General features: G+C 46.3%; 1 non-coding gene across 1 annotated transcript; it reads right to left on the bottom strand.

Moving 5' to 3' along the window:
• Positions 1–12,542: 12,542 nt before the first annotated feature.
• Positions 12,543–12,626, bottom strand: trnal-uaa (transfer RNA leucine (anticodon UAA)). The gene has a single exon. It is a non-coding gene; the product is annotated as a tRNA-Leu (tRNA).
• Between the last annotated feature and the right edge of the window lie 9,554 nt (positions 12,627–22,180).

Below are 22,180 nucleotides of genomic sequence, written 5' to 3'. Positions count from 1 at the left end.
GTCAAAAGTTCACTGGATGGGCGGTTCTGGGGCGTGACGTCACCTGGCTGTGACGTTGGGATAGGGGTTTATTTGTATATAGTTTATTTATTTATTATAATTATTATAATTTAATTATTTATTATAATTTAATTATTTATTATAATGTAATTATTATTATTTTAATTTGAGTAGAGTGCTTATGAGTGTGTTGTTTTGTCTGCATCCACCGGGTGCCGAGCAGGGGACTGAGCAGGGGGGGTTGTTGCGTTAAGGTCTCAAACACTGGGTCTGAGTGGGGGTGGGTTACCTGATGGAGTGTGAGCGTACGCTGTACCACCGTGGTAAGGTCCGTGGCTTTGGAGAATCTGTAGAAAAGGGCTCTGAGAGAGCGATGCTGTGTCTGGTGCGGTACCGTGGTAAGGTCCCGTGGCTTTGGATAATCCGCAAAGGACTCGGAGAGAGCGATGCCGGAGAGCTGAGAGTTGTGCTGCGCGAGACTGAAAGAAATCCTGTGAGAATGACCAAGTTGGAGCTAAGAATGAGAGGAGGAGCTGGGTCTGACGTCCAGTAAAAAACGCTTAGCAGTAGTTTGACCATCTGTGTGTGTGTGTGTGTGTGTGTGTGAAAGCCGACACCCCCCTGCAGCAGTAGCAGTTTGGCCTTGTGTTTTTCCTCATGCAACCTATGTACATCCCGATAGGTCAAATCCCGGTCAAACTGTAATTTGGGGCACAGATCAAGTTTGACACTTTGTATTTCAGTAAATTTTGTTAAAGTTTTGTCTTTTCCCCCCGACTCCCCGCCACACATCAAGTTTGACATTTTGTATTTCAGTAAATTTTGTCTTTTCCCCCCGACTCCCCCCATACCGTCTACGCAGTTAAAACGTACATCGAAATAGACAACAGATAAAACTTGACAGGACGTATATTTCTCCTTAAAGAATCCTAAAAAGTAACCAACCACAGATATTTTTAGTATGCCGAGAAGGGTTTCACTCCTTTGGTAAAGAGACACAAGTACCCCACACCCAGTATCATCATCAAGGCCTTGCCCTACTGGAAAGAGAAAACTACTCGGGACCTGCATAGAGTGAGTATATTATTTCTTTTATGCGTGTTTTATGATAAACACCATACAATAAAATAACTTAAAATAATTATTTTATTTTTAGAGATTCAGCTATTTTGGGTTTGTTTTTTTTTCTCTACGGGAGACACTGCGGATAGAAAACTCCATATAGTGAGTATATTATTTCTTTTATACGTGTGATAAAAACGCTATTCATTAAAAATAACTTATTCTAATAATAGGTATTCTCTATTATTTTATGTACAAGAGAGACGGGGCGGACCGGTCAAGAGAAAATCTACGCAAGACCTGAATCAGCAGATATGGACGGAGCAACACCCCCTCCTCTACCCGAAGCGCTATTAAATGAAATGGACAACATCAACAACGGTAATAATGATGAAAATGATGCGGTTTATCAACACGACTCGTCAGCACCACCACCACCAGCGCCTATACCCGAAGCGTTATTAAATGAAATAGACATCATCAACAACGCTAATAATGATGAAAATGATGCGGTTTATCAACACGACTCGCCACCCGCGGCATCTGGTGAATCCAGGGTCCAAGAGCCCTGTTTCCTACCGTCCTTAGAGACATTAATAAGCATGTTAAATGAAAGGGGCTCTGAAGCAGAAGCGGTGCTGCCCGACGACGAGGTCGCGTGGTCCCCCGCGGATTCTGAATTGTGGGAAGTCTTGTCAGACGTAGAATTTCTTCTCGATGCCGAGGAGATTGAAAATGACTTGGGACTGGGGCAATTTGAAAATGTTGAACAGGACGGTGGCGGTGGTGACTTGGATCACCAGCCTGACGGGGTCGTGCATCGCCGCAGATTCAATAATGTACAGATTAGGCGGATTCTAAATATTCCGCGACCTAGAAACGAAGCCAATTTCCGCGAGTACTATGAAAATGTAATCGAGGGGTTTCAAAATATTGTGAATGAGGCGATACCTTACGCCGCATGGGGAGCTTATATTCAGGTCACCCTGCGCGGTGACTTTTTAAACGACGAGTTGTCGCAAATTGTACGGTATGGGGAAGGGGAGCTGACAGATTTCCAGCAATTGTTGGATCGCCTGGTTCAGTCTAATCAAGAGATTTTAAACGATTCCAACCTAGAAGTAATAGTAGACGTAATAAATATCCCACGCGGCGGTGGAAACAAACGTAAACTACAGACCATGTTAGCTTCAGAAATAATTTCTAAAAAAGCCAAACACATGTTTATTATTAAACAAAACGACAGCAGAGCGTGTTTCGCTATAAACTTGGCGCATATGCTCCACGGAAACCTCACTGACGCCGAGGGTGAAAAGCTCGGCCTGGAGTTACAGGAGAAAGCGGGTTTCACCCCCGACTACGCAGTCGCTTTGAATGACATTATCAATTTTGAGAAAATCATTGATTGCAAAGCAGTGGTGTATTATCAACAACATTATTCAAACAATCTCCAAATTTACCAGACACCCACACCTACCGACGATAGACGGGTGGTGTATTTCTTTTTACACAAGGAGCATTTTTACGGCATTAAAAGCGCCAAGGGCTTCTTAGGGGCCGGCTACGTTTGCACTAGCTGTTTCAAAGGGTACGACTCGCCTCATTCTCATCGCTGTAGAAAATTTTGCAGCGTCTGTCAGACTAATTGTAAAGAAGGTGAAATCACACCGGGGATAGTGTGTGAGCGGTGTAATCTCAGATGCTTAAATAACATGTGCTTCGAGCGTCACCGTACGCCGAGGGTCTGCCCCATTAGGGGTGAGATTGCTAGCCCCTGTGACAAGTTCAAAAAATGCAAAGCTTGCGGGGTCAACTACTACCAAAGTCCCGAGAACCCAAAACCGCACTCGTGTAAAACAGTAAAATGTAATATATGCGACGCTAAGTTGCAGTCAGCAGAATCAGACATATCCACCCCACATCTCTGCTATTTAAATCCAATCGAGAAATCTAACAAAGGGAAAGCGGTCGCCCAAAGCGGCGAGGGCAGTAAAAAGCCCCCCAAATATGTGTTTTTTGACTTTGAAACATCCCAGAGCTCGGGTACCCATATCCCGGTTTACGTGTGCGCCATCTCCGATCAGAATGAGACAATGACCGCCGAGGGGCCAGACTGCGCGCTGCACTTTCTCAGACATTTCAGGACGCCCTACTATACAGGGACGTGTTTCATTAGTCACTATGGAAAGGCGTTCGATAATTACATAATACTGAACGCTATGGTGAAGGAAGGAGTGGAACCGCGTGTGGTGTCACAGGGGAATAAAATCATTCTCATCCTGGACAGCGTGTTTGAGCAAAGGTACATCGACAGTCACTGCTTTCTAAGCATGCCGTTGAGAAAAATCCCCGATGCAATGGGGTGCTCGACTCAGATGCGAAAAGGCTATTTTCCGCATCATTTCACAGACATGGAAAAGTTTAGTTACGTGGGGCCCTACCCTCCTCCCGATCAGTATGGGCCCGAGCAAATGCCCTGCAAAGAACGCGACAAGTTTTATCAATGGTACGACGGTGTAAAGCACCAGACCTTTAATTTTCACAAAGAGATGATCGCTTACTGTAAGAACGACGTGGAGATTCTGAGAGAGGGCTGCTTGCGCTTCCTGCAGGAGTTTGAAACGCTCACGGGTTGCGACCCCTTCTCCACGGCGACCATCGCTTCGGCCGCGTTGCTGGTTTACAGGACAAATTTCCTGCCCAGAGATACGATCGCGATCCCGGACGTCTGGGATTACAGGAGGCAATACAAAAGTTATTCCAACGTCTCGATCCAGTGGCTGGAATTCGTGGGCCGCACGCGCGGCATAGAAATTCGACACGCGCTGCGCGGGGGTGAAGTGCGCGTGGGGCGCTTTCACCTAGACGGATACGCTGAGATAGAGGGAGAGAAATGGGCTTTCGAGTTTCTAGGCTGCCAGTTTCACGGCTGTCCAAAGTGCAACAATGAACACGATGTCTGCCCCCTGACCCGCGAGAGCTTCGGTGCCCTGTACGTTAAAACAAGGGAAAAACTGGAGGTGTTGCGCCAAGAGTTTAATATGAACGTAGAATCCATCTGGGAACACGAATGGGCTCATGCTAAAACTCACGACCCACAAGTGCAGAGTTTCCTGTCAGACTTTCAGCCCCCTGACCCCCTTAGGCCGCGAGAAGCGCTGTTTGGGGGTCGGACGTCGGCGATTCGCCTGCGTTACGACGTCACGGGGGAAGAGCGCGTCCACTACGTGGATTTCACGTCGCTGTACCCGTACACTCTGGCTAAATGTGAATTCCCCGTGGGGCACCCGGAAATCATTCATTCAAATTTTAAACCTCTGAATGAATACTTTGGCCTGATCAAAGCCACTGTGAACACCCCGCGCGAGCTGTTTTTCCCCGTCCTACCCAGCAGACTGCCAAATGGGAAACTCGTGTTTACACTGTGCAGGACGTGCGCGATCGACAACAGGCAAGAGGGGAGCTGTGGTCATTCTGACGCAGAGCGTGCGCTGACCGGCGTGTGGGTCTCTGCGGAGCTCAATCAGGCTTTAGACAGGGGCTATACTGTCGTGAAGGTGCACGAAGTGTGGCATTTTCCCCAGACCAGCGGCGACCTGTTTAGAGAATACATTAAAACCTTTCTCAAAGTGAAGCAGCAGGCTTCGGGCTACCCCGACGACGCGACCGATGACGCGGGTCGCAGGGACTACATTGAAAACTATCTCGAGCGCGAGGGGATCCAATTGGAGCCCGATAAGATCGTGTCTAACGGTGGCAAGAGGCAGGTGGCCAAGCTTCTGCTTAACTCTCTGTGGGGTAAACTGGCGCAGAGGAACAACATGCTCCAGACATGTATAGTGTCTGACCCGGGGGAGTTTTTTAATTTTTTATGCTCGGAGCTGTACGAGATTTCCAGCTTCGCGTTTGTCAACGACGAGGTCGCCCTCATCCGCTGGCGATACAGGTCTTCCTACAAAGTGCCGCCGGGAAAGACCAACATATTCATAGCGTGTCAAACTACCGCGTGGGGGCGGCTGACGCTTTACAAAGAACTGGAAAAATTGGGGCGTAGGGTGCTGTATCACGACACAGACAGCATCGTGTACATAAGCAGGCCGGGTGAATATGAGCCGACCTTAGGCAATTACCTGGGGGAGCTCACGTCCGAATTAGCCCCCGACGAATACATTGCTTCGTGGGGTGCGCTGGGACCAAAAAGTTACTGTTACCGACTCAACAACGGGAAAACACAGTTGAAATGTAAGGGTATAACTCTAAATTATGAAGCCTGTCAAAAGGTAAACCTTGACAGTATGATTGGATTGATTGAAAACTACATCGGTGGATGTAGGAATGATCCCCCTATAATGACGCACTACAACAAAATCGAACGCGACATGAAAAGTTTTCGACTGTTTAATAGGCCTCTAGACAAAAAGGTCAGGGTCGTCTACGACAAACGCAGATTGTTGACTAGCGGGGAAACTCTGCCTTTTGGTTACTGAAATGTAAAATGTTCAAAGATGTTTTAAAATGAAAAGCTTTTCCAAAGATGTTCATTTGTTTTAAAATGAAAAATGTTCATAGTATGATGTTTTAAAAGTTTTTCCAAAGATGTTTTTTTAAAATGTTCATAGTAAGATGTTTTTTGAAAATGAAAAGTTTTTCAAAGTAAGATGTACATTTGTTTTTTAAAATGAAAGTTTTTCTAAAGATGTTTTTTTAAAATGTATCATGAAAGTAAGATGTTTTAAAGTGAAAGTTTTTTAAAATGTATCATGAAAGTAAGATGTTTTTTAAAGTTGTTTTTTTCAAAGATGTTCATTTGTTTTAAAATGTAACTTGTGTACGAAAATGTTTTGTACATTTATCACAAGATTTTATAAAAACTTTTATACACGCATTTTGGGTTTGTGTGTGTGTGTGTGTGTGTGTCTGTGTGTGTGTGTGTGTGTGTGTGTGTATGTGTGTGTGTGTGTGTGGAAAGGATTTAAAACAATAGGGTAGTGTTTACCGTTTCATCAGTGTTTTTTTGGAAGATGATGGGTAGCGACGTGAGAGAGGTCGACTTTGATCACCGTTTAGAATTGCCGTTTACGGCGATAATCGCCGGGGCGAGTTCTTCGGGGAAAACCTATTTTACTAAAGAATTGCTGTTAAATCAGAGTCACTGTTTCATAGGGGGACCCGTTAAAAAAATTGTGTGGTGTTACGCTTCCCATCAGCCGCTTTATGATGAATTGCGTGATCGGATCAGCGAAATTGAATTTATACAAGGGCTGCCTAAAAGCTGGGAAGATGAGGAGCGTTTCCCCTCCGGCTCCTTGATAATCATCGATGATTTGATGGACAGCGCGTCCGAAAATAAACTCGTGGCAGAAGCGTTCACGAGATTCAGACATCACCGTCAAATCTCGGTCATATACCTAGTGCAGAACGTATTTCACCAGGGCAAGTACAGTAGGACTATAGGCCTAAATACTACTTATTATTGTCTGTTTAAGAATGTGCGGGACAGAATGCAAATCAAAGTTTTAGCTCAGCAAATGTTTCCTTGGCAGAAAAAGTTTTTTCTAGATGCCTATGAAGAGGCCACTCGACCCGCGCACGGGTATTTATTGGTCGATTTAAGAGCCACGTGCCCAGAAGAGTTCCGACTCAGGACCGGTTTATTACCGGGGACGCTTCCCGTCCTCTTTCTACCAGCGAGCCATTGATTGCTTGATTTAACATTACTGAGCCATGTCCGAGCATCTCAGGAAACAACTGCCGACCCTTAAAGTTTTACAGAGGATGAGGGGGGTGAAACGTAAAAAGATTCTTTCGGACCCATCTAATAACATAATTTTGGCTCTCTCCGAAATCTGTCTCAATCTTATAAGAGGCCGTATACCTTTATCCGTAGCTCAATTTAACAAGCTTAAGAAGCAGAAAAGGCTGATTAAGCTTTTCGCCTGTAAGAAAAACAGCGTCGCGAGGAAACGCAAGGCCGTGCTTCAGAAAGGAGGATTTTTGTTACCGCTGCTGTCAGTGGCTCTGCCATTCATCACAAGCCTGTTCACCAGTAAGACGGCTAACTAGCTTTTGTGTGTTTGTTTTTTCCACCACCGGCATGAGCGAGGTAAAAAAAATGTTCCTGTTGAGCCCCCAACAACTCCGTGTGCTGACCCAGAGGGCGACCCCGCATACCACCACCATCGGGGAATCGGCCCTGGGTGAACTTGAAACCCAGATGCACGGTTTATTAAATCAGCCGGGTATGAACTCGCACGAAAAAGTAAAGAGATACAACCAATTGCTACAGAGGTATCTGAATTTAGTCCGAAAAGAGGAAAATCAGGGGCGAGAAATTATCCTTACCGAGCGGAAAGAAAAAACGGATGAGGAAAAGAGAGATGTGCCGGGGGAGGAGGAGGAGGAGGAGGAGAGACAGCCCGGCGGCGCGACTAGGGACAAATCTGTACAGGAAGTTGTCCAGCAAGTGGCGCCCAGGGCTAGAAAGAACGTGGGGTACATCATGCAGAAACTGCTCGATTCCGACGGGGCAGTACGTTGGACCCAGTCGGGTGAACTCATCATCAGAGATAGTCCCATTAAAGGTTCCCATATTTTGGATTTGATGAAAACTTTATCCCAGCCGAAATCCCAGGCCGTCGGATATCCTAAAGGCTGGGAACCCTTTTTAAACGTAATATCCGAATTAAACATCCCCCTCACGACCGTCGGTAACATTCAAGCTAGGAAAGCCCTAAGCCATCTTAAAGATTACGGCGCTGGAAACGCCACGGCGAGGGGTCCCCCGCCACCCTCCTCGCCCCCTCCTGCGAAAAAGAAGCGCAAGAGACGTGCAAAATTTAGTACGGACGACTCTCCGCTTGTGGGTACCCCTCACACACCGCGTGATTCCTCCCCTGAATATCGTTTATGGCCTTTAAAGGGTACCCCTTATTCTCCGTGGATAGATTACAGCGATTAAGTGTTTTATGCGTGTGGGAAAAAAAAGACGCCTGTAACAACGAAAAAAGATGGTTAATAAAATGTTGATTTTATTGAATAAATGGTGTCACAGTGTTTTTTTTTATTTTTCTCTACAATAATCTAACAACTATAACAATCTTTAAATAGTTTTAAGGAACATACATTTTGCGGCTTTGAAAGTTTATCGGCATTAACACGGCTAATACAGTTTGAATATTTCTTGATAAACTTGGATACTAGAGCGTCGTTTTTCCTCAAGTCATCAGAGTACAGCATCATAGTCTCTTGAAATGAAAGTCCCTTGAAGCGCTGGTAGAGGAAAAAGGAGACGTGGGCCCCGCACGTGGAGGAAAAGTCGTGTTGAACTTGACGCGTATTATACCTTATTTCGCTAGCGTGCCTCCCCAAGAAGCGCATAAAACTTTTAGGATAGTAAGGGGAATCGGGGGGATAACCGTAAGAATCAAAGAAGGAGGCTTTCCCCTCTTGGGGCTCCAAAATTATCCCGATCCAGTGTTCACCCTCTCTATTGCTGTCGTGCGTGTTTGCGACCAGAAAAGTGGGCCTCGTCTGTACGCTGGTGGGTAATAAATCGCTAGCCCACACACCTCCAAAAGCATCCCCCAGCAGGGGTTGTAAAAGGCATTCCAGCTGGTGAGTGTTCATGATTAAAAGTCCACCAAAACCTGTCTCTTGGAGTTTATTTCAATCACGGTGTCGAAGCAGGCGTAGACGATGAGACTCATTGTTCGAGGTAGCGGGGCTCTGAACCTTAAATCCAGACGGCACGTGCCGCTGATGACGGGTGACAGGGCACCTCCGTCCAGCTCGTCGTCTCGGGAGAGATTGAGAGCAAATAGCGAGTATCCGTTTTCAAAATCCTCACGGTTAATGCATAGCGCCGAATCCCTTAAATGCCTGTTTGTAGCCAGGAAAAGGTTGTAAAACTCTCTGACCGACTGCCTCGCGTTAAAATCGGGCTGGAACGGTTTGCTGGGTATGTGTCGACCGTTTACAGAGAGACTCAGAAATTCCAGGTCACAATGCTGAAACCTGAATGGGTTTCTGTTTCGCGTGCCCACGAACGCGGCGTGGTCCACGATCCCCAAAACGATGTAGCGCGGTAAGTTGCCCAGGAAAAGATTGTCCTGCGGGCAGACCCGCGACTGCGCGGGCAGCGTGTAATTTTTAACGACTACCCTGCTTATAGGGTACAGGGCGTTTGCTTTCATGAGAGCGGCCGAGTGACCCAGTGACACCGCCGGGGAGACGTCCACTTTTTTCACAAACAGGCTGGCCCTCAGTATTTTCAGCTCATAATCGGCGTCATTTCTACACATGAGACTAAAATCGCTTTTAGCCTTTACAAACTTTAAGCGTATATCCACATTGTTTAACAGCATTCGTTCGCTGAAAAAAATATCAGCGTGTACAGGGCCTATCAGAGAGAATTCCCGAGAGTTTCTACAGAAGGCAGCTCGCTTCTGCAACCCCACGTTAGGGCCCTGGGGGGTGATGTCCACGCTATCCAAGTCGGCTCCGCCGTCTTTGTACCAGAGCCCTGCCGAAAACTGACTCTCTAGCGTATCCGTAGAAAAATTGAGCAGGGTCTCTATGAATGACCTATAGGGGTGCGTGGCCGATGAGGAACTGATCAGGACGTCGTTCAGACTCACGTCCAGCTGAGAGAATATACAGTTTAGTGGGTACTGTATAATACCGCAGGGGTCAGCGTCAACCAGGGGGGCGCCGTCCGCCCTAACGATCTTGAGCCTTAGATATAGCAGTGTAGAGTTGAGGTCCAGATAGAAATTGCCCGACCCCGGTATTAGGAAATCCAAAACATCCTGATCGGTAATGGAATTTAATGGGTTGATTTCTACATAATTGGTCTGATCTATGGATAATTGCGTCATAGGGGCCGCAAACAGGTCCAGCTCAGATTTGGTGCATTCGGCCGAGAGGCGGTGAGCTAGAGCCATTCTTCCTTATGCTCTTAAAATATGTCCCCGGGGGGTTTCCTGTTTCTCTTTGAAGGTCGAGACTTGGGAATCCTGACAGCTCTGCCGCTGCGAGGTTTTTTATGACCGTGCTGCCTGGGTAAAGGCGCTGGGGCTCTCTTCCTACCCCTCTGAGATAGCAACAGCAGACCAGAGCCTTCCTGCTTGGGGTCACCGGTGTTTGTAAAACGGCCGCTGATTACAGAGCTGGCGAGATCCGAAGCTATTCCTTTGGCCGCCGATTTCAAATGAGGTTTCGCTAAATCAACTCCACGCTTAAGAAAGGGTAAAACGAATCTAAAAGCCCTACTGAGCATGGAGCCCAACCCACGCCCGTACATCACGGGGCTCCCCGCAAAACCGGGGAGCCCATGTCCCGCCTGACTGGTGTAATACTGAATAAATCTCTGCGAATTGTGGTACGCCATGCTCTCCCACCCCCCTCAGCTTTCTCTCTTTTTTTTTTTTAAACGGGGATCTTTGGCACTGGGCGAAAGTGCAGCTTGATGATCGTTTTTCCGTAGGAGAAATTAATCAGAGTATTCTGATCGTTCTTTATCTCAATATGCAAATTCTGGAGGCTCTGCTTGTTCACCGGTACGTAGTGCAGCTTGTGGAACGGCAAAGTGACTACGTCGCCGAACCCACCGTCTATTTTAACGGTTCTCAGGAGCGGCACTACAAATTCCCCCACGTGCTGCGGATCCACAATGTTACAGTAGACGTACAAATTATAGAATCCCGCGTGAATGTCGGACGGGTAGGGTGAGGTTGGCATGGTACCTCCTACGTTATACCAGGCACCGGGCTCAAAGCCCAGCATGTAGGCCAAAGTAGGTTTAAATTTGATCTTGTATTTCTGATTTCCGGTTATATTAACCCTTCGCGTAATCTCGTTGTATGCAAAGAAAACTTCCGTACCTAACTTTTTTAACGAAGCGTTGATTTCTGACACAATCTGTGAAACGGATTCATAATATCCGACTTTAATTTTCCGAGGGTACAGGTAAGGCAAATCCACTAGAGGATCGGCGTCTCTTCTTGCCTGCACCTCCGTATCCCGCAATTCAAAAGTATTTTCGGGGTGTGTAATATTACGCCACGTGTAACAATACATGATTTCAGCCAGTCCTACTTCGTAAGGCCCCCGTAGCTCTATAGGTCGCGAGAGCATCACGGTGTAATCCGAACTCTGGTTATCGGGGAAGATGGAGAGACAAGAGTTTGACGGTAGCGTGAGGTAAAAAGAGGGGCGATCCTCCATTTTTTCCCCTTTTCTTTTAAAAATTAAATCCGTATCAAGTCCGACCGCGGTATCCACGAATCAAACCTCGAGGGCCAACCCTGCCAGCGTACTAAAATCCACTTTTTCCCCTTTTCGTCGGTCTTTGAGCCTATAACCTTCTCGACCTTGAACGCGCGTTTCGGAGATATTTTGACTTTCTGCAGCTCAGCTTCATAGAATGTCCCCTTGAGTATTTCACCGCGCACGTCCCTCAATTTATACACCGGCGGGGATCTGGGTACACGTTCGCATATGACAAAGTACTCGTCAGTAAATGTCTGCTCGTACTTTTTGTCAAATATCTGACTGTGCTTGGAGACTCTCACAGTGTCCCCTATGTTAAACTTAAAACGTGGCCGTCTGCTTTTCTTCTTCTTCTTCAGAGGACCGTATAGATTATCAAATACTAGATGAGCATTATCGGTCGTGACCTCAGAAGGTTTCATTTTAATAGCGCTGTGAAATGACTGGTTGTACCCCTTTATTAGATCGTCCAACACATCCACGTATCGTCGAGTGTTTTTAGCCGTAAAGTACCTGTACATCCTCTCTTTTAACGTTCGGTTAAATCTCTCTACGACTGAAGCTTTAAGTTCACTACCCGTGGTGAAATGGGTGATTTTATGACTTTTTAAAAGTTTCTGAAAAGTCCCATTTAAAAACTCCTTACCGGCATCCGTCTGTAACTTGAGGGGCACACCCCCCTCAGTTAAAATAGAATCAAAGGCCTCCGTTACGGCCACCCCCGTCTTGTTTCTTATGGCACGCGCGTAGGCCTTTTTAGAAAAAACATCAATCACCGTAAGGAGGTATTTTAACCCGTCGTTGTACGTGGCCAGCCCTTGCATGTCGCATAAATCGGCCTGCCACTGATACATGGCTCTCGGTACAAACACTCTGTTCCTGGGGAAATTCTTTTTAGCCGGCTTATGTAAAGTATAACTGTCTTGCGTAGACAGCCACTCTCTGATATCATCGGTAGCCACTTTTTTCCCAGTATCATCCTCCACAGCTCTCTGCAGTCTGGAGACACCCCCGTATGACCCCGGCTGGCTGGGGTCATAGTACGAGCGGCTCAAGACACGAGCTGTAGTCTTGGCAACAGACATGCTTTTCACACAGCGAGAGTGTGGGGGGGGGTGAGAGCAGGGATGCGGCGTTTTATAGCTGTCTGGGGAGGGGGGGGGTGAGTGAACACATTAATGAAATTGTGTGTAGAGTTTAGAAAAGAGTTTTAGCTGGGGCGGGATTCGAACCCACGCGGACATACGTCCATTGGATCTTAAGTCCAACGCCTTAAACCACTCGGCCACCCTGCCAAACATGTATATACAAAGACTATTGCAATGTTGTTCAACTCAATTTTATTGCAAGGGCATACATTTTAGTGAAAGATACATTTTCAAAATGCTGGTATACATTTTCTTTGTGAAAGATATAGTTTTAAAAATGCTATTACAAGGGGTACACATTTAGTGAAAGATATAGTTTTAAAAACGTTATTACAAGGGCATACAATTAGTTACAGCCGTGACAGTTGTTGAGGTAGATATAGTTTAAAAACATTATTACAAGGGTACACAATTACAGGTAGTTACAGCCGTGACAGTTGTTGAGGTAGATTAGCGATGTCACATGCAGTAAGGTCCGTATAGAGGCCTTTTCAGCGATGCATGTATGCAGAGTAGAAAGCATCTGATTAACATCGAAAGGCTGCTTATTATGAAATTTAAAGGCAACTACATCTACGATTAAAGCATAAAATATAAAAATGTGATTACAGTCAAATTCATCGTCGGGAATACAAGATAGACACGCGTGTATGAGACTTTCTGACGATTGTCCTTCTCTCTCTGCCATCGGCTGAGTAAGTAAAACTATTCCCCGCTGATAATGTTCTCCGACTTGAGCAATCTCAAATATCAGTCTATGAAAGCAGCAACAAGTATAATCATCCCGACAATCGCTTTTCTTTTTATCGATAGCATGCAACAACAGTGGGCTAACTTTTTCTAAAAAAACATTTAACATAAACCCCCGTAAAACGCTGCCGATACCGTTCCCCATTACAAATTGCGTTTTGTTTTAGTCTTGGGCCTCCCAACGACTCAGAAACTCTTCTTCCAGGATCTGCTTAAGCGCGGGGGTCTGTTCAAACAGATCCTGTTCCAGGCGAGTGATTTCCAGCATTCCGTCGCGGGCCTCGCGTAGATCATACAGGATAGCTTCCACGGCCCCCTCCAACCTGCCGATGGAAGCTTGGATGCCCAGGGTCGTCAGAACGTGAATCAAGGCGGGTGTCAGCCGGCTGGTCCACAGGTCACTCAGCACAGAGTCAAAGTGTATGTAAAAGTAATTCCTGCCGGCGGGAAACAGGCAAGGGTGCTGTCTTTGACTGGGATGATCCACCTCGCAGCCGTAGCAGTTTTTCTGCTGATGCTTCCTGATGACTGAGGCTAAAAGCCCCACTATCATGGCTTTTATGCAGCTGAGCATCCCTATGCACAAAGCCGGTCTGGAGCGAAGCGTGCAGGGGGTCGGAGGGACCTCTCCAGGAACAGAGGCCGGTGTCGGTGGAGGGGTCGGAGGGAGCTCTCCGGCATCAGAGGCCTGTGATGCTGCTGGTGAAGGGGGTGAAAAGGCCTCATCCTCCCCGCTTTCGTCGTCGGAGAACAGTTTGTCGCTGTAATTTGCTGCTGCTGCCATGATGATGATGATGATGATGTTTGTGAAAGGGGGTTGTAAAGGCGTCCAGTTATATACAGGCGGAGGGTGAGGGGAGGGGGGTGATCCTTAAGGCGTAGGTTTTTGCATCTCCTTACTGTATCCGACTCTCCTTGAACAGCGCTTGGAAGTAATCGCTCTTTTCTTCAATCAGCCGCATCCAAATCATGAACGGAATTCTCATTCCACAACAGTCGCATTTAGGCAGCTGCCATATATTCAGCATTCTCTTGTCCAGCTCCCCGGTCGCGTCCCACTTCATAAAGGTGCTCCGTTGTTTACCAGTGTCAGCATCCCTATAGTGCATCTCCATTCTAGCAGTCTCTGTCTCAAAGTCGGGGTCGGTGCTCTCCTTCATCAACGGGATAACGACAGTCTTCAAGTTTCCCCATTACATTTCAGAAAAACATGCCAGATGCGGGTCATCTTTCCCCGGGTCTGCGGCATCTCCGGTGACCTGAAAGATGCGTAGTTCCTCCGCAACATTGTCAAAGAGGCAGACCAATTTATCCCCGTTGGGCAGCTCCCAGGTACCTCTCAGGTCTCCAGACGGCTGCATCAAAAGTACCCGTCTTCGCCTCGTAGGAATCTGCTTCTTGGGAGCCCCCGGAGGCCGCATAACAGCCTCCTCCTGCTCCTGCTGAGTCTTAGGTGGTGGTGAGGCTGAATCGTTCATTTCCATAGTGCCAGACATGTCTGTGTTTCTTAAAAAATCAGTGTTGGCCCTACAGCGCAAAGCTCCCTATATTCTCCACGGCCTGATGGTGGGGGGCGTGGCACGCATGGTAAGGCCATGATGATGATACTGGGTGGGGGGTACTTGTGTCTCTTTACCAAAGGAGTGAAACCCTGATCAAGGTAATAAAAATTTCAGCGGTTGCTTACTTTTTAGGATTTATTTAAGGAGAAATATACGGCCTGTCAAGTTTTATCTGTTGTCTATTTCGATGTACGTTTTAACTGCGTAGACGGTATGGGGGGAGTCGGGGGGAAAAGACAAAATTTACTGAAATACAAAATGTCAAACTTGATGTGTGGCGGGGAGTCGGGGGGAAAAGACAAAACTTTAACAAAATTTACTGAAATACAAAGTGTCAAACTTGATCTGTGCCCCAAATTACAGTTTGACCGGGATTTGACCTATCGGGATGTACATAGGTTGCATGAGGAAAAACACAAGGCCAAACTGCTACTGCTGCAGGGGGGTGTCGGCTTTCACACACACACACACACACACACACAGATGGTCAAACTACTGCTAAGCGTTTTTTACTGGACGTCAGACCCAGCTCCTCCTCTCATTCTTAGCTCCAACTTGGTCATTCTCACAGGATTTCTTTCAGTCTCGCGCAGCACAACTCTCAGCTCTCCGGCATCGCTCTCTCCGAGTCCTTTGCGGATTATCCAAAGCCACGGGACCTTACCACGGTACCGCACCAGACACAGCATCGCTCTCTCAGAGCCCTTTTCTACAGATTCTCCAAAGCCACGGACCTTACCACGGTGGTACAGCGTACGCTCACACTCCATCAGGTAACCCACCCCCACTCAGACCCAGTGTTTGAGACCTTAACGCAACAACCCCCCCTGCTCAGTCCCCTGCTCGGCACCCGGTGGATGCAGACAAAACAACACACTCATAAGCACTCTACTCAAATTAAAATAATAATAATTACATTATAATAAATAATTAAATTATAATAAATAATTAAATTATAATAATTATAATAAATAAATAAACTATATACAAATAAACCCCTATCCCAACGTCACAGCCAGGTGACGTCACGCCCCAGAACCGCCCATCCAGTGAACTTTTGACCCGTGACCTTTATGACCTTTGGGTCATAAATCTTTTTGAAAGAAGCGGTATTCTATCTCTCTCTCACCCACTATATTCTCGATATAAGAATGCGCTGCAAATTCAACTTTATTATGATGATTTTGAAATGGGAAATCCTTTGGGATCTAAACTAGGGATTCATAAACTTGGATGTTTATATTTTACACTCAGAAACCTCCCACCAAACCTGAATTCTTCTTTGATGAATATTCATCTCATTTCCTTGTTTCACTCACAAGATGTGAAAAAGTATACGATCGACGCAATATTAAGCCCCTTTATTAAAGATATAAAAATGTTGGAAAGCGATGGAATGAAAGTGTCATTCTCTGAGCAACCTATTTATGGCACTATTTCACAGATTACAGGAGACAATTTGGGGTTAAATGGTATTCTTGGCTATGTGGAATCATTCAGTGCTAGCTATTACTGCAGAAGGTGTCTTACAGACAAAGTCACTGCTCAGACAGTGTTTAGTTCGGATGATCCACGTGTTATTTTGCGGACCCAAGAAACAAATGAACAGCATTATAGCATCCTTAATCAGAATGCTGGAGAAGGTTCATGCTATGGAATCAAACGAAGCAGCATTCTCAATAGTTTGACTTATTTCAATGTGGCAGATAATTTCGTTTTTTAACATTATGCATGATATCTTGGAGGGGGTGGGACAATATCAAATCAAACTGCTTTTTGAGTATTTGGGCCAAAACTTCATTTCAATGGAAAACATTCTTTTACGTGTTTATGCATTCAACTATGGCTATTTGGACAAAAAAAACAGACCAACTAAGATAACTCTTCATGGCAATAGTGTGGGACTCAGTGCCAGTCAAACAATGTGCCTTATTAAGAACATTCCACTCATATTTGGTGATGTTGTCCCAGAAGGAAACAGACACTGGCATTTGTTGTTACTCCTGTCAAACATAATTAATATTGTGTTTTCTCCTGCAATTACAGATGGAATGACTGTCTATTTAAAGCATCTTATAGCAGAGCACCATTCGTTATTCACAAAGCTATACCCTCAAAATAATCTCATTCCAAAACACCACTTCATGATTCATTACCCAGAATGTATTCGCCAGATTGGTCCTTTGGTTCACGCATGGACTATGAGATATGAAGCCAAGCATAAATTTTTTAAATCCAGTGTAAAAAACTTCAAGAATCTGACAAAGTCCCTTGCACGAAAACACCAAGTAGCCATTGCTTATCACTGGGAATCATTGGCTATCAAAGGCATTGAATCTGGACCGGTTAAAACACAAACGCTGAATGAGACAGAAAACGGTCCATTGATTTCAGAGTATTTTCAGTTGGATATGTCCACTGAAATAAGTCAAACAAATTGGGTCAAATGTGTTGGCACTGAGTTTCGCACTGGTCTTATTGTTTGCACTGATGTAGTAGATGAGATGCCAGTGTTCTGTAAAGTTGTTCATATACTTTTGAGAAGTGATGTATATTTTGTTGTGTCAAAGATGGAAGCAACATTTACTGAGCACCTTCATGCATATTGTATAACTGAACAAGACCTGCAGCTCTCTATAGTCAAACAGGTAGAATTGAGGCATTTTAAACCTTTTGACTTTCAAATGGCATATGGCAGTGACAACTTTTTTTATATCGTCACTGACTGTTGTATTTTTTAAGTCCAGGTATACATGCAGATGTGGATGATATGGATTTGTTGCACTGATAATTTTGTGAAAGTCTGAATAAAGGGCTTTTGTTACAATTTATTGTGTTTATTAAGTCATTAGTTCAATGTATCTGTGTTTATAGCACTAACATATATATATATATATATATATATATATATATTATACATATATGATCTTAACTTCAGTTAACTAGTAACACTAAGGAGGACTAAAGCAGCACCTTAAGCAGTGTAAAAATGTTATACTTTATGGGTGTTATATAGGACAGCACTTTGGAAAGTGTTAAATCAACACTTTTGTGGTGGTTCCCATATGTACACTTGGAAAGTGTTAGATTTAACTCTAATAGTGTTAATTCTGATAATGGAAATTTGCTGTGTGGAACGGGAGCTTTGTGCCCTGGATGTGCATCCCACAAATCTCCATCAACTGCAAGATGCTATCCTATCAATATGGGCCAACATTTCTAAAGAATGCTTTCAGCACCTTGTTGAATCAATGCCACGTAGAATTAAGGCAGTTCTGAAGGCGAAAGGGGGTCAAACACCATATTAGTATGGTGTTCCTAATAATCCTTTAGGTGAGTGTATGTTGTATCTGTATGAATTTTGGTGTCGGACTGCAGCAGTAACTTGATGCCAGTCATTATCATGGCCACCTGCTTGCTGCGTATGAAGGTGTAGGTGCCGCATGAGGCTGCTGCAGTGGCGTCCCCGCTGTTATGAGTGCAGCTGTGCAAAGTGGAAATGAAGCCCAGCCCCCCCCACATATAATACTCCTGTCTTATGAAATAAAACGATTCTTACAAAAACCAGGGGCAGTGACCATGGCAATCATAGGAGGCAGTCACATGATCATGCTAACCACAGAGCTGACACTGAAAAGACTCCCTGTCAAATATTTATTTAAAGGATTGAGGACACCAACAGTGATTCTACTTAAACTTTAATTCACTTACTTTAATTAAAGTGTGGTATAAATCAACCTCTCTGATAACACATTGACGTATTGTCCCTGAATCACTGAAAATACTTGGTTAACATATGATTAGTATGATTAACATGATTACTTATGCCATAAATTGCGTAACAACAACTACTTTATTAAGCTATAACTTTTTGTGCAGCAGTTGGGGCGGCTTCGAGTCTCTTCCTGCAAGTGGTTTCTCCCCCCCTTTGCTCCACTGTCTGCCTCTCCAAGGTCCGAGCTTCACACAGTATTCAAAACAATCTCTTCTTGCCTAAGGCATAAAACATAACAGACCCAATATGCCTCCCCTCCCGGGCCTACTAATGTCCAATTTTACTTCCACACTCCCCCCTTTTGAACACGCAAAATCCACACTGTTCACACAGAATCAGAGTTCACAGCAAAGTAATACTGCGGACAAAAGCGCAGTGGGGCGATGGGCGCTGGCAGCGGTTGGATGGACCACGAGTCATTAGTAGCAACACTACAAGCAAAATCAATATACTAAAAACTAAAGGTTTAAACACCCCGGATAAACCCGGAATCAGTGAGGAGAACCAATTGTCCCAGCTGTACTCAAACAGGCCATGCTCCTTATGTATCGCAGACATCCGTTTGTGCACCACGTCCTCCAGATCTTGCACAACCTCAGAGGAATCAGGGATGTACGTGCAACATTCTCTCCCCACTATAGCACAAACACCGCCTTTCTCAGCCAATAGAATATGCAATGCCATACGGTTTTGCAGAGCCACCTGCTTAACCGCGGATAATTCACCCTGAACGGCCTTTACAGTATCAAGTGTCTGATTGGCCAGTTTCTCCACTGCAGTCTGCAGGGCAGCCACCTCAGTCTGAAGGTCTGACACTCCATGGGATGGAATAAACACCCCAAACCATTGTTCAGTCCAACTTAGCGACCGCTTGCTGCGCGAATATGCACGCACAGCCAAAGATATCTGCTCCTTGGGCACTACGCGAATAGGAGGAACAAGATAAGCCAGATAACAATACCAATCAACCTCCGCCGCCGAAAGAGACAAAACAATGTAACCCTTAAGAGAGTCTGTGTGGCCACAGATAAAAGCAGAACGTGGTGGTGCCACTAGCAAGACATCACCAAGGACAGAGAAGTTGACATAAGCCCTACAGTGCAGAGGTGGGGAGGAAGGGGATAGCGACTGGGCCGAATTAAACAGACGGAAACACACAGTCTCATTCACAGGGATGACAGCCAAGCCATCCTCAGGCAGGGTCTTCCCCTTCGCCCTCACATGTGTGTCCGATGGACAGGACACAGCAGAATAAGTACAGTTATCAGGGCTTCGTCGACACTGCAGAGCAGTTACAGTCAGTTCTTGCACCCGCGCCCCGTAGCGGTCAGGGTCCTCAGCCTCCCATGCTCTATCAGCAGCCCATGTGATAATTACCTGGGCCAAACAAACCCATCCCTCACCTGTACTATTCACGCCTACTAGCAAATGAACTGTAGTGAAACCTCAGTGATTGGACTCATCAGCCTGAGTCAGATAGAGGACTGGATTGTTCCCAGCAAACTCTTGTTGTAATCGGTCATGTGTGGCCTTAAGGGGCTCCTCCACTGCCCGCGACTTAACATGTATGTAATAGTTTGGGGTCTATTTCTTTTCTTTTTTGCTTAAAGGTTTTCTACCTGACTACGTTATCTGGTGGCAACATTGGTTACCTTGCTGAGATCCAAATAAAAGGAAAATAAGGATAAAAGAAATAGTGGGTTTGCTTAGTCTGTCGAGTGGAATCCAGTTATACCTCCAAGTGGATGTTGTTATTCCTTTCAAGTTGGGGAAATTGCACAAAAGGAAAAGGGACAACTTGACAAGCACTCAGGTGTGGTCATAAAGAGATGGACATGGTCAGCAGCAGCACTCAGGTAGACTGGTCATAAAGGGATGGACACGGTCAGCAGCAGAACACAGGTAGACTGGTCATAAAGGGATGGTCACGGTCAGCAGCAGAACACAGGTAGACTGGTCATAAAGGGATGGACACGGTCAGCAGCAGAACACAGGTAGACTGGTCATAAAGGGATGGTCACGGTCAGCAGCAGCACTCAGGTAGACTGCGGTCATAAAGGGATGGACACGGTCAGCAGCAGAACACAGGTAGACTGGTCATAAAGGGATGGACACGGTCAGCAGCAGAACACAGGTAGACTGGTCATAAAGGGATGGTCACGGTCAGCAGCAGCACTCAGGTAGACTGCGGTCATAAAGGGATGGTCACGGTCAGCAGCAGCACTCAGGTAGGCTGGGGTCATAATGTGATGGTCACGGTCAGCAGCAGCACTCAGGTAGACTGGTCATAAAGGGATGGACACGGTCAGCAGCAGAACACAGGTAGACTGGTCATAAAGGGATGGACACAGTCAGCGGCAGCACTCAGGTAGACTGGTCATAAAGGGATGGACACGGTCAGCGGCAGCACTCAGGTAGACTGTGGTCATAAAGAGATGGACATGGTCAGCAGCAGAACTCAGGCAGACTGTGGTCATAATGGGATGGACACGGTCAGCAGCAGCACTCAGGTAGGCTGTGGTCATAAAGGGATGGACACGGTCAGCGGCAGCACTCAGGTAGACTGGTCATAAAGGGATGGTCACGGTCAGCGGCAGCACTAAGGTAGACTGGTCATAAAGGGATGGACACGGTCAGCGGCAGCACACAGGTAGGCTGCGGTCATAAAGAGATGGATACGGTCAGCAGCAGCACTCAGGTAGGCTGCTGTCATAAAGGGATGGACACGGTCAGCGGCAGCACACAGGTAGGCTGCGCTCATAAAAGGATGGACACGGTCAGCGGCAGCACTCAGGTAGGCTGCGGTCATAAAGGGATGGACACGGTCAGCGGCAGCAGCCAGGTAGACTGTGGTCATAAAGAGATTGACACGGTCAGCGGCAGCACTCAGGTAGACTGTGGTCATAAAGAGATTGACACGGTCAGCGGCAGCACTCAGGTAGACTGCGGTCATAAAGGGATGGACACGGTCAGCGGCAGCACTCAGGTAGGCTGCGGTCATAAAGGGATGGACACGGTCAGTGGCAGCACTCAGGTAGGCTGCGGTCATAAAGGGATGGACACGGTCAGCGGGAGCACTCAGGTAGGCTGCGGTCATAAAGGGATGGACACGGTCAGCGGCAGCACTCAGGTAGGCTGCGGTCATAAAGGGATGGACACGGTCAGCGGCAGAACTCAGGCAGGCTGTGGTCATAAAGGGATGGACACGGTCAGCGGCAGCACTCAGGTAGACTGCGGTCATAAAGGGATGGACACGGTCAGCGGCAGCACTCAGGTAGACTGTGGTCATAAAGAGATGGATACGGTCAGCAGCAGCACTCAGGTAGACTGGTCATAAAGGAATGGTCACGGTCAGCAGCAGCACTCAGGTAGGCTGGTCATAAAGGAATGGACACGGTCAGCGGCAGCACTAAGGTAGGCTGGGGTCATAATGTGATGGTCACGGTCAGCAGCAGCACTCAGGTAGACTGGTCATAAAGGGATGGACACGGTCAGCAGCAGAACACAGGTAGACTGGTCATAAAGGGATGGTCACGGTCAGCGGCAGCACTCAGGTAGACTGGTCATAAAGGGATGGACACAGTCAGCGGCAGCACTCAGGTAGACTGGTCATA

This window comes from Paramormyrops kingsleyae, chromosome 13 (assembly GCF_048594095.1).
Source record: "Paramormyrops kingsleyae isolate MSU_618 chromosome 13, PKINGS_0.4, whole genome shotgun sequence".
Taxonomy (NCBI): domain Eukaryota; kingdom Metazoa; phylum Chordata; class Actinopteri; order Osteoglossiformes; family Mormyridae; genus Paramormyrops; species Paramormyrops kingsleyae.
The sequence above is the reverse complement of the archived record's forward strand: the minus strand, read 5'-3'. Positions and strand labels throughout refer to the sequence as shown.